The sequence below is a fragment of the Tasmannia lanceolata genome, unplaced genomic scaffold (genome assembly GCF_043159265.1).
Source record: "Tasmannia lanceolata isolate RefF3 unplaced genomic scaffold, GAP_Taslan_0.1 ptg000003l, whole genome shotgun sequence".
Taxonomy (NCBI): Eukaryota; Viridiplantae; Streptophyta; class Magnoliopsida; order Canellales; family Winteraceae; genus Tasmannia; species Tasmannia lanceolata.
In genome coordinates, this window is record NW_027518680.1 from 34,555,935 (window position 1) to 34,569,784 (window position 13,850).

The following is a 13,850-nucleotide window of genomic DNA, read 5'->3' on the forward strand; positions in this document are numbered from 1 at the left end:
CCTATGACCAGTTAATCCCCTTTTCCCTTTTCTTAAACCCTTTCAGGATACCAGATTGTGGGATAGGCAAATCAGTGAATTTTCTGCTCTGTTTTGAAGTTGGCTTCTCTTCCTTACAGACTAGAGTCTCAAGAGGTTTTTCGCAATTTTGGGCAATACTGCCTTGGGCAGTGACATCTTCAGTCATAATATCCATGTTGATGAAGTGCTCAGAACTTTGACATTGACAACAATGGGTGGACATATAATGTATCTGATTCTTCACTTGACTGACTTCGCCAACTACCATGGCTGTCTACAGAGAGAGGTTCATGAAGAATTTCTCCATCTTTATGAACGCATCATTTTGAGACGATTTCAATGCATCATAGAGGCTATTATTTTTGTCCTTAGAAGCAATAGTGGCTGGGCCAAGTTTCTCATCCAGCCGAGCCTTAATGTATTGATTCTCTTCCTTAAGTTCTTTCGTCTGTTGGACAAGCAGAGCCAGGGTTTCTGTGACATGGAAGAATTGGAAATTTTCCATAGAATCTGCCATAGGTAGGAAAAAGTGGATAGAGAGACTTTCAACACAAATGGCGAGTTAAATTTTCTCACTTAATCCAGAATAAGTTCAAACCCAAGAAATTTTCCAAGATTCTCAGTGATGACCAATCCTGACATAGAAACAATAAACACGAGATGTAAGCTTGACATTCAGGGAATTTTTCTTTTCTATGATTGATATGATAATTATGATACGACTAGTTAAGGAATGGGAGATAAAAGGATGGTTCCTCAAAATAAATAAACATAACAATGATGACATGATAACACATGGGGATGCCTCTGGTTTAAGGATTATCGGAATGAACTCTAAAGGAATTTAGAAGATGAAATAGACAAGAGGGGGGTGAATTGGTTTTAACACTAAATTATGCCTTTTTAAATTTAAGTATTGAACCTAATTTGAATTTTCTTCTCTTGATTAGATTTTGGTTAGTTCAAATAAGATCAAAACAAAATGAAATGCCAAACCAAAATCAAGAATGAAAGAGCAAGAAAAAAGAAGGAACACACCGATATAGAGTGGTTCGGGCAAAGCCCTACTCCACTCTTCTTAAGATCGTCCTTAAGGATTTCCACTATGTGAGACCTCCACGATGCCCGGCTTCGAGGCGATTACACTTCCAAGGGATATTAAATAAGGATGCCCGTAACACCTTTACACCGACTCTCCTTCTTCGCCGAGTTCTAAGCGATACTCCATAGGGTTTTAAGATAGGATGCCCTAGCCACCTTTACAATAATAGAAGATGAAGATTTGCTTGGCTTCTCTTGAAAGCTTGATGTACAATGTTGTCCCATTGATTGCTCTCCAATATAGGTTGCAAGTGAAAGCTCTAAATCCAAACTCAATAGATCTGCAAGTGCAAGGCAAGTTTGGGGAGAAAATAAATTCTTAAGCTCAAATGGGTTGCAAGTTTGTTTGAATGCTTAAGGAGGTTTTTCCAAAAATTCAAGAGAGGAAAATAATCCTCTTGAATGTGTATATATAGCCTCTCAAGAAAATATGACCGTTTGGAATTATAAAAATCAAAAACCAATTTTTAATTCAAAAGCTAACGGCTCTTTTCTCAGCTGTTGCGACGTTCTCGGAGTTCCGAGAACCATTCTTGGAGTTCCGAGACAAATTCTCGGAGTTCCGAGAGAACGGCCAGAAGAAGGAAAATTCTACTGGACAATTTATCGGAGTTCCGAGAGAATGACCAGAAGTTGTAAAAAACTACTGGACCATTTCTCGGAGTTCCGAGGGAACTCTCGGAGTTCTGAGCTCGGAGCTCCGAGAAGCCTAAAATAAGCAGATTTTTATCTTTTTATTGCTTATTTGATTTTGGGCTTTCGGAACTCAATTCCTAAGATAATTTGGAATGTTTATGAGGGTCCCAACATGTTGGTCCACCACATAACCATTCACTAAACCATTTAAGTTCTTTAGTGTTTTTTGAAAACTCTTTTTGAAAAACATTGCCTTGACTTATAAATCTAAAGAGAAAGGATGTACAATGAAATCTATGTAACCTTCAACTTCTCTTTAGCCTTCGTCTTCAATTGATCTTCTATTTTGTATATGCTTGCTTGAGAGATGATGTGAGCTTCACTTAGCTCCTTTTGACTCTTGTGTGGTACATCTTCAAGCATGACCATGTGGAGTGTTGGTTTCTTTAATGATCAACCTATCTTAACACAACACTTTAAGGGAAATTGATTTTCAAGAACATAAGAATCATCAAAACAAGATAGGAGAGTAGACCCTTGGGCTTACAATCTTCCCCTTTTTTATGATGACAAACAAAATTGATTATGAAGTGTGTGTGGAGTGACATAATAGGCAAGTGAATGCAGGAACTCCCCCTCAATATATGCACACTGATAAATGATAAAAAGTAAAAGCATATAGTGCATATAGGCAATTGAATAAATAATCAATTTCAAACTTCTCTCCCTTTTGTCATCGACAGAAAGGGCAAACTAAAATGTATAGCAATTAAGAGTGAATGAAGATTGAGTTAGGTACTCCCCCTAAATCAATGCTTATGGTATAAAATATGTAGCCAAGTAATGTACATATACTTGTTTATGATCGAGATGTTGACATATTGTCAAATTGTTAGGTATTTTAATTAAGGTTAAGGTATCTCTCCATCTTAGAGAACTAAGAAGGCTAAGAGTACCAATTGAGTGATTTTTAATATTAATGTTTGACATCTCATTCATGCAGATACTACCAAACAAGGATGATATGTATATACCTTTATAGATAAGCTGGTGAGAGGCACAAAGTATTTATTTGGCAATTTCTTTGACTTGATATGCACTCCAAATGTTTAAGGCACTTCGGATATAACATATTCTATCATCACTAAGGGGTTTTGTAAAGATATCAGCCAATTGTTTCTCAGTGTTGATATATTTTAAGCAAATATCCCATTTTTGTGAGTGATCTCTAATGAAGTGGTGCCTAATCTCAATATTTTTTGTTCTAGAGTGTTGCATGGGGTTCTTTGTCAAGCTTATAGCACTAGTATTGTCACATTGGATGAGAATATTTCCATTTTAATTCCATAGTCCATCAATGTGCTTTTCATCCATAGGACTTGTGCACAGCAAGCTCCAGCTGCCACATATTCTGCTTCTGTTGTGGACAGAGCTACTGAATTTTGTTTCTTGCTAAACCAAGAAACAAGTGATTTGCCCAAGAATTGACAAGTCCCACTAGTGCTTTTCCTATCCACTCTACATCCAGTGAAGTCTGCATCTGAATATCCAATGAGAGTGAAGGCAGTAGATCTTTCATACCATAGTCCCAGACTTTGGGTTCCTCTTAAGTACTTGAAGATTTTCTTGACTGCCGATAGGTGAGACTCCTTTAGATCCGATTGAAATCGAGCACAGAGATAGTCAGTAAACATAATGTCTGGTCTGCTGGCTGTCAAATAGAGTAAACTACCTATCATACCCCTATACATCTTTTGGTCCACCGATTTGCCAAATTCATCATTTTCTAGCTTAGCAGTTGTACTCATGGGAATTCTTGATATCTTACTGCTATCCATGCCATACTTCTTTAATAACTCCTTTGTATATTTTTCTTGATTTATAAATATCTCATTTTGGTATTATTTAATTTGGAGTCCTAAGAAGTAGGTTAACTCACACATCATGCTTATTTCAAATACATTTTTCATTAGAGTTGCAAATTCATCATACATTTTTTGATTTGTTGAGCCACAGATGGTGTCATCCACATAAATCTGGACAAGGAGGATATCTTGATTTTCTCTTTTGATAAATAATATTTTATCCACCTTTCCCATCTCAAAACTTTTTTCCAATAGAAATGTGCAAAGCCTCTCATACCAAGCTCTAGGAGCTTGCTTTAAGCCATATAAAGCTTTATCAAGCCTGAAGACATGATTTGGATGTTTGTAGTCTTCAAAACCTGGAGGTTGCTCAACATACACTTCCTCTTGGATATAGCCATTTAGGAAGGCACTTTTGACATCCATTTGATATAGTTTAAATCATTTATGAGATGCATATGCCAAGAGTATCCTAATAGCTTCCATACGGGCAACAGGAGCAAATGTCTGATCATAGTCTATTCCTTTCTCCTGGTTGTACCCTTGGGCTACAAGCCTAGCTTTATTTCTAGTGATAATTCCATTTTCATCCATTTTGTTTCTATACACCCATCTCGTGCCAATGACTGGATGATCACTAGGCCTAGGCACTGGTCTCCACACCTTGTTCCTTTCGAATTGACTCAACTCTTCTTGCATAGCCATCAACCAATATTCATCATTTTCGGCTTCCTTGATGGACTTAGGTTCTAATTCGGATAGGAACGCCACGTTATTACTCACACTACGATAGTATGATCTAGTTCTTACCGGCGATGTGGCATCACCTAAGATTTGGGATTCAGGATGATCTCCCAATATTCTCCTATCCCTAGGCAATGAGTCATCATCTACATTCTCAACTTCCTCACTAAGTAATGTATTACTTCTAGATGCATGGGGAGGAGCATTTGTCTTAGGTAAGAGATGTTCAATAGGTTCATCCTCATCATGTGGCATTTCTTGAGGTGTTGGCTCTCTCTCATCAAATGTCACATACATGGATTCTTCTACAACTAGGATTCTTCTATTAAATACTCTATATGCCTTGCTATGTGTAGAATATCCTAAGAATATGCCATCATCCGACTTCTTATCAAATTTGTGTAAGTTATCTTTAATGTTCAAGATATAGCATTTATAACCAAACACTCTAAAATAGCTTATATTTGGTTTCAAGTTTTTTCAAAGCTCATAAGGTGTTTTCTTAGAAATTGGCCTCATATATAGCCTATTTATAATATAGCAGGCGGTGCAAACCGCCTCCGCCCAAAAGTATCTAGGGAGATCATTCTCATGCAACATAGTTCTAGCCATTTCTTGGAGGGTTCGGTTCTTTCTTTCTACAACCCCATTTTGTTGAGGTGTCCTTGGTGCCGAAAAATTATGTTTGATGCCATTTTCATTACAGTAAGTGTCAAAGTGTACATTTTCAAATTCCGTTCCATGATCACTCCTAATGTAAGATATGACAATACCTTTTTCATTTTGGATTTGATTACACAACTTAAGAAAATTTTCATATGTTTCATCTTTATGTGCTAAAAATATGACCCATGTAAATCGTGAGTAGTCATCCACAACTACAAACCGTACCTCTTTCCACCTAGGCTACTTGTCTTCATTGGTCCAAAAAGATTCATATGAAGTAGTTGCAAGGGGTAGGTGGTTGAAATCATATTTTTAGGGACAAATGAGCTCTTCAATTGTTTGCCTAATTGACAAGTTCTACAAATGTGATCTTTGGTGTATTTGAACTTAGGCAATCCTCTAACAATGTCTTTTGAGGAGAGGGTCGAAATGAAATCCATTCCGGCATGACCCAACCTCCTATGCCACAACCAAGAATCTTCACTGATGGCATTAAGACAAGTCACATTTTGGAGTCTAAGATCATCTAATCCAATAGTGTAAATGTTATTGTCTCTAGAACCTATGAGTTTTACTTTTCCATCTATCTTATTTTTAACAATGCATTTGTCAGGGTTGAAGACTACTTCAAAACCATTGTCACACAATTGACTAATGCTAATAAGATTATGGGATAAGCCATCAACATAAAGTACATCATGTATGGGAGAGGTAGAGTTACATATGGTGCCTTCTCCTTTGACTTTTCCTTTCTTATCATCTCCAAAGGTAACATCTCCACCATCCTTGAGTGATAGGGATGCAAATTGAGTGAGATCTCCTGTCATGTGTCTAGAGCATCCACTATCAAGGTACCATGTGTTCTTCTTGTTATGGCTTTTAAGGCATACCTACATATGAATAGGCAAGTGAGATCCTTTAGGTACCCAAATCTTTCTAATCTTGCCAAGTTCATTTATTTTCACTTTAGAGTTCAATTTGATTTTATCTTGTTTAGCATACATGCAAGCAATCTTATAATGTCCTTCTAGACCACAATAAAAATAAGTTTTAGTACCACTAGAAGAAGCCTTTATGAATTTATTTTTATAGTTTGATATTGTAGTATTCCATTTATGTCCAAGTCCACTTTTATCATGTGACAATCTTTGAATATTAACAAGCCTGTCCAATTTTAGTGAACTATGTTCAAATTTTTCAAAAAGGTTTCTTTAGTTCATCATGTTAATGAGATAGTTTACTATTTTCATGCTTTAGCTTGTTGTTTTCAATAGATAGTTCTTGTCGATTTTTATTTAAAATCTTTATGGTAGCACTTAAATTATGAATTTCAACTTTATATTTTTCATTTTCATCATCTAAAAATTCATGATCCTTTTTTAACCAACCAAATTCTTTTGTCATATTAGAAAGAGAATTTTCGAGTAATACATTTTTATCAAATTCAATTTCAAGTTCATCATGTGCATTTTGCAAGGAATCAAGAAATTCTTTTAAAATAATGACATCATTTAAAGAATTTACCTCTTTATTGTCATTTGTTGAGGCCATGAAGCAAACATTGTTTGCTATCAAGCAATCTTCTCCATCATTTGGTTCACCTTCACTTTCATTTTCCTCATCCCATATGGCGGTCATTCCTTTCTTGCCTTCTCTTCTCTTGAAACGATTATTTGAGGTAGGCTCATTGTTGAGTGGACAATCCGGGCGAATGTGTCCGAGTTTCTTGCATCCATAGCATCGGGATTGAGATGATCCGTCACCGAGCTCTTCTTTCTTCTTGAATGGAGGATTGGTCCTTCTATTTCTCATGCCTCCCATATTCCTTTGCAAGAACTTGATCCTTCTTGTTATGAGGGCTACTTCATCTTCCATGTCTTCCTTTGCCTCTTCGTTATCACCTACATTGCAAGCAAAAGCAACACCTTTTTCTTTTTCAATTTCGGGTGCTTTTGTTTTGAAGATCATCTCATGCGTTATCAAGGACCCTATTAGTTCATCTAGGTTTAAAGTGTTCATGTCCTTGGCTTCAGTGATTGCGGAGGTTTTGGATTCTCATGACAAAGGTAGGGATCTAAGGATTTTGGTCACTAAATCCCTATTTGAAATTATTTTCCAAGTCCCCTTAGTCCATTTACAAGGTTAGTGAATCTAGTATACATGTCGGCAATAGTTTCATCGGGTGTCATTTGAAAGAGTTCATATTGCCTAAATAGATTATTCATTTTATATTCTTTAACTTGGTTGGTTCCCTCATGAGTGACTTCTAAGGTGTCCCAAATTTTCTTAGCCGAATTCAAGTTTGACACTCTAATGAATTCTCCGGGTGATAAAGCACAAATTAGAGAATTCATGGCTTTGGCATTGTAGTTTGAGGCTTGTTGTTCGACTTCGGTCCAATCATTTAGATTTCTAGTGGGTAATGTATATCCATTATGAATGGCTCTCCACATTTAGTAATCTTAGGTTAAAAAGATTTTCATTTTGGTTTTCCAAAATCCATAATTGGTTCCATCAAAATAGGGTGGCCTAGTGTTTGAGTAACCTTCATGGTGTTGAGGGTAGTTTGCCATTTTTTGGAATCTTTTCTCTAGACCGGTTAGGGTTTTAAATTAAGTAGAGACGAGGCTTTGATACCAATTGAAATAAACAAGAGGGGGGGTGAATTGGTTTTAACACTAAATTATGCCTTTTTAAATTTAAGTATTGAACCTAATTTGAATTTTCTTCTCTTGATTAGATTTTCGTTAGTTCAAATAAGATCAAAACAAAATGAAATGCCAAACCAAAATCAAGAATGAAAGAGCAAGAAAAAAGAAAGAACACACCGATACATAGTGGTTCGGGCAAAGCCCTACTCCACTCTTCTTAAGATCGTCCTTAAGGATTTCCACTATGTGAGACCTCCACGATGCCCGGCTCCGAGGCGATTACACTTCCACGGGATATTAAATGAGGATGCCCTTAACACCTTTACACCGACTCTCCTTCTTCGTCGAGTTCTAAGTGATACTCCCTAGGGTATTAAGATAGGATGCCCTAGCCACCTTTACAATAATAGAAGATGAAGATTTGCTTGGCTTCTCTTGAAAGCTTGATGCACAATGTTGTCCCTTTGATTGCTCTCCAATATAGGTTGCAAGTGAAAGCTCTAAATCCAAACTCAATAGATTTGCAAGTGCAAGGCAAGTTTGAGGAGAAAACAAATTCTTAAGCTCAAATGGGTTGCAAGTTTGTTTGAATGCTTAAGGAGGTTTTTCCAAAAATTCAAGAGAAGAAAATAATCCTCTTGAATGTGTATATATAGCCTCTCAAGAAAATATGACCGTTTGGAATTATAAAAATCAAAAACCAATTTTTAATTCAAAAGCTAACGGCTCTTTTCTCAGCTGTCGCGACGTTCTCGGAGCTCCGAGAAATTCTCGGAGTTCCGAGACAAATTCTCGGAGTTCCGAGAGAACGGCCAGAAGAAGGAAAATTCTACTGGACCATTTCTCGGAGTTCCGAGAGAATGACCAGAAGTTGTAAAAAACTACTGGACCATTTCTCGGAGTTCCGAGCTCGGAGCTCCGAGAAAAATCTCGGAGTTCCGAGAAGCCTAAAATAAGCAGATTTTTATCTTTTTATTGCTTAAATGATTTTGGGCTTTTGGAACTCAATTCCTAAGATAATTTGGAATGTTTATGAGGGTCCCAACATGTTGGTCCACCACATAACCATTCACTAAACCATTTAAGTTCTTAAGTGTTTTTTGAAAACTCTTTTTGAAAAACCTTGCCTTGACTTATAAATCTAAAGAGAAATGATGTACAATGAAATCTATGTAACCTTCAACTTCTCTTTAGCCTTCGTCTTCAATTGATCTTCCATTTTGTATATGCTTGCTTGAGAGATGATGTGAGCTTCACTTAGCTCATTTTGACTCTTGTGTGGTACATCTTCAAGCATGACCATGTGGAGTGTTGGTTTCTTTAATGATCAACCTATCTTAACACAACACTTCAAGGCAAATTGATATTCAAGAACATAATCAATTATGTTTAGAATCATCAAAACAAGATAGGAGAGTAGACCCTTGGGCTTACAGAAGATGATCTTGAAAAAGGTTCCCCCTAGAGTCAGAAGGAATTGACCTTAAGCTAGGGATGCAATGATCTTAAGAGAAAGATAATCTAGGCTAAACAATCTGAATATGTAAACTACATCCCAGATGTATGAAGTGCCCTAGGGAAAGCCTAAGCGATAGGTCACACGACCTATAATGACGCAAGCATGACTAGGCCATTGAGAGAGAGAAATCAGGATATCATAATCATATGATTTAGCAAGATCGTACAAGATAGATCTGAGAGATAGATCGAGAGGAAGCTATCCTATGAAATCTTTGGAATGATGGGATTTATATCCTAATCCCAAAGGAAAAGTTTTTTAATCTTCTTACATTTTAACAAGTGCTACCTGAAGGCATCAATCCTAATCCTGATCTAGCGGAGTGGAGAAAGAATCTCGAATCTTGACTTTGTTTGTGTATCTAAGGACCGATCGCAGCCATTGGAAGATGGACAACTGCCTAATCTAGACAAAAATGGGTAGGATATCCTAAACTAGGCTCACACACATGGTGCACGTGTAATCGTATACTATATGCATGTGTGGGGTAATTTAGGGGTAAGGCCAAGAGTTCCCTTAGCGCGAATCCATGCTCAATATACTGTACCAGTATCCGACGTATCAGTACGTGAACAAGAGATCCGTTTACGCACCATAAAGGTACTAGGCTAAGAGTGAAATGTTTCTCTAGCACAGAGGCACCGGGTGATGAAATCCCAGTCAACCATGCTAGATAACACTCTGGGTTCCTAAAATAGGACGTATGTGCATGTGAGATGCAACTGATGTAAGTGTATGCAATAAGTTTGCGCAATCTATGATGCCTTCAGGTTTTGTTAGATTAAATTTGAGTAAAATGTGATGAGAAAATAAAACATACAAACTAATCTAACAGGTATAAGATATAAGATAGAGTGTTTTATGAGCCAGTTAAATTAAATTCAAATGAGTTCTCCTTTGAAGCTTTAATGAAGTTAGGTGGTCCCCTGCAGAGTCGCCAAACTGTGGGACCCGATCCCGCGAGAGGGGTGAGGCGCGAGCCGCACGCTCTCTCTTGGTCTCTCGTACCCACGCGATTGGCGTGTGCTCTTTTATTATTGATTTTAATTCATCTTTTATATGAACTTGGGATCACTAAAGCAATCCGAATTCCACACAAAAGAGAGTGATAGAGTCGCCACCTAGATGTGGGATCTAGGACCCATAATTAACCAGAAATCTAGACTCGTTACCTGGTTACAAGAATGGAAGGTATGGAGAGTTATCCACCACATGCACCATTCCTGCCCGATAATCGGTCTTCAATTTCAAAAGTTAACTCTTTTGAATTTCTTTTAAATGGCTCATTTAACTCTATGTTAGTGTACTAACTACGTCACATGCATCCTATGATCTAATTTCAATGAAGATCCTAAATGTGTATCTTGATTTCTTAATTTGTTTGAATTCAATCTAAGTGAAAGTTCTCCTAAAATTCTAATTTCATGGAAGGTCCTAAATGATTTAATTAAGAATTTACAAGAAAATTAATATACAAAATCCCACAATTTGTTGAGGAGCCGACTCGTGATTGGTATGCCATCAGACATCCAAGCTGCCTACGTACCCAAGCCTCACTGGGATCAGAGTCGACGTAGTTCGGTGCACCTAAGCTAAGCTACTTATGCCTAACTCAACTAAGATACCGATCTAGACTGGATTGACTGTTCAACAGTTTTAAGAGAAGTTATTTAATTCAAGTTGAAGATTTTATTATCCTAGAATTTCATCTAAGATGCTATATGATCCTATCTAAGTGCAAGTTGTCCCTTAGACTAATGCAGGTTAACCTACATCCTAGGTAACTAGGCTTGTCCTAGGAAAAATTTGGGTGACTAGTGTAACTAGACCTATGGCACGATTGCTATCCATAGCAAACGTCCGTGATGAGGCTAGACTCCTAACTCTAGGACTCCCTAAAACCTAAGACTCCCTAAGACCTAGGACACGACCTGACATAAGTGTTCCTAAGTTGGGCTCTAATGGTTCTTATATCGGAAACCATAATCCAATGGTTCCGAAAGACATGAGATAAATTGATTCAAGTTCTTGAAGTTAATTAATTTCAGATTTCAAGGATTTTTGGTTTCTGGACATTTAAGGAATACCAAAGGTTCCAGGGTTCTCCAATTTCGGCCTCGAATGGCATCCAAGGAAGGGAATCGTGCGCTCTTTCCTTGTGTAATTTAATACTTAGGTTATAGCACCTTATTACCTGGCATATCTCAGGATTTCCGTGGACAGTAACCTCGGAGCCAATAACATGCTATAGCTTAAATATTCAAATTGTCAAAGATCGGTTGCAATTGGGATACGATTATGGATGCACTGGCCATTTTACCAGGGAAATCTAAAGATCCTAATATTTCTGTTTCAATGGATTAAAGAATTAATATGTAACAAAAATTTAAGGTTCTTTAGAAATTTTGATAATGATTTTTAATTAATTTCAATTTTGAGTGGATTTTATCAATTTTAAACCGCATGAGTGATTTTACAAGTGAATTTATTGTAAATGAATTCGAAATAGATTGAAATTTCTACAGCAGCAAGATGAGAATGTATGTAGCTTACTGAAAAAGTTTTGCAGATTTTTACTTTAAGCTCCTATTTAATTTTGATTTAACAATAATATGACCAGATTGTTAAAATAACACAGAAACTACTAGAAATAGAAATCTAAATTCATTAAAATTTCTACAGAAATAAGATATCGGTAAAAATAGCATGCTGTGAGATTTGTATGAATTTTAAAAACCATTTAGTACCAATTTCGGATTTTTCAATTTTAAGACGAGATTATGGATTTACACTACAACCCTTAGGAACAAAAATCCAAATGACTTGAAAATTTTACAACAGCAAGAAATATGAAATATAAGACTACTGTAAAACGTTTGAGAATTTTAATTGTGATCTGATGTCAGTAAAAATTCTCACAAAATCTGATAATTTTCAAAGAAAACATTAAATAATATATCAAAAAAAATCCAAAAATTCTCAAACATTCATGGTAGAATATATCAGTATCATATTATTGTTTCACGAAATTTCATTAATTTTGGAATCTGTTTAGTATATATTTTATTTTTCTTCGTCAAAAAGATGTTTTTGAAGAGTTTTCTATTTTTAAAACACGATTTTTGAGAAAATTACGACTCCGGAAAATGCCCTTTAACCTTTTTCTGATGTGATGAACACAAGAAAAATTTGAAATTCCACAAAACAAATCATACTGAGATAGCTATTTTTTCAACTTTTGTAATTTCTCAGCCATTATTTTAAATGAAATTTCACTCTTCACTCAAAATTTCAAAATCCTTTGATTCAATGTCCGATCCGATCCGATGGTTATTTTAATTTATTTAAATAGATCAGTGTATTAAATTTTGGGACGAATCGGAATTGAAACACTCATGTAGATCATGATTTTGAGCACACACATATAATATCGAATTAAATTCAATTAAATGCTAAAAACCATGTAAAAATATATAAAGAATACCAAATAATCCTGGAAAAATCTGAGAATAATGCACCTACCTGTGATGGAGATCCTCGCCGAATCCAAAAGCCGAAAATTTCAAAAAATCTCGCCGACGCTCGATCCTTCGTCCTTTCTTCCCTTTCTTTCTTTGCTTTTTTTTTATTTCCACCACGTTGATCGCGCTCCTTGTCTTTAGGGTGCGTAGATCCGAGGTATACGCTTTGTCGCACCCTTTTAATGATGAAGAAGACCCAAAGAACACTCCAATAATTCTTGATTGTATGATGCCTTGGAGAAGAAGAAGGAATTCTTGAATTCCTTTTTTGAAGAACACTTGAGAGAGAGATCACACTTCAAGGGAGAAAAGAAAAAAAAATTCTTGGGAAGAGAGAGAAAATGGACGAATTTGGATTTTGTCCCCCTTTTCTGGATTGTTTGCTTTGATTTTTATATAAAAAAAAGTTAGGGTTAAGAGAGAAATAGCAATTTACAATGTGAGAGCTCCCTTTTTGGCTTGTTTCCAATTTTTTCCTCTTGCTTCCTTTCTTTCTTGTTTCCAAATTGGATTTGATTCCAATCTTAATTTCTTGTCAATCAAGACATGTTATTCTCATTCCACATTGCTTCTTTGGAAGAAAACCTTTTTAAGCAATCATTCATCTTTTCCTTCTTTCCTTCTTTTCATTTTTTATTCTTTTTATTTTTCTTTTAACAAATATGATGTCACCATTGTGACATCATCAAGGTGGGTGCTCAACTCATGTGGGTCAACCATGTGGGCCGCCCACCATGGTGGTTGACCCATATGGGTGAACCCACATGAGCTCCATCTTTGCGTGCTTTAGCCCAATGGGCCATTTCACACGGGTTTCGGGTTTTTCCGTAAAAAATCAATAAAATCTTTCTAAATTCAACATTCTATAAATGGACCCAACCCATTTGACATTTATGGTGCATCCCTCACACATGATAGGACCATCTTTTTTGGGAAATAACTTTTCGGACCAAAATGCCCTTACTTGACTGTTAGACATCCAAATGCGACCAAAATACCCTCAGATTGGTTCACCCCTAAAGGGAAAAATTAAAAATGGAAAGTCTTTGTGGTCAAACTTCAAAAATAGAAACTTTTAAAATTGGGTCCTTTCGGTGAGCAATATTAAACAGAATCATTTGGTATC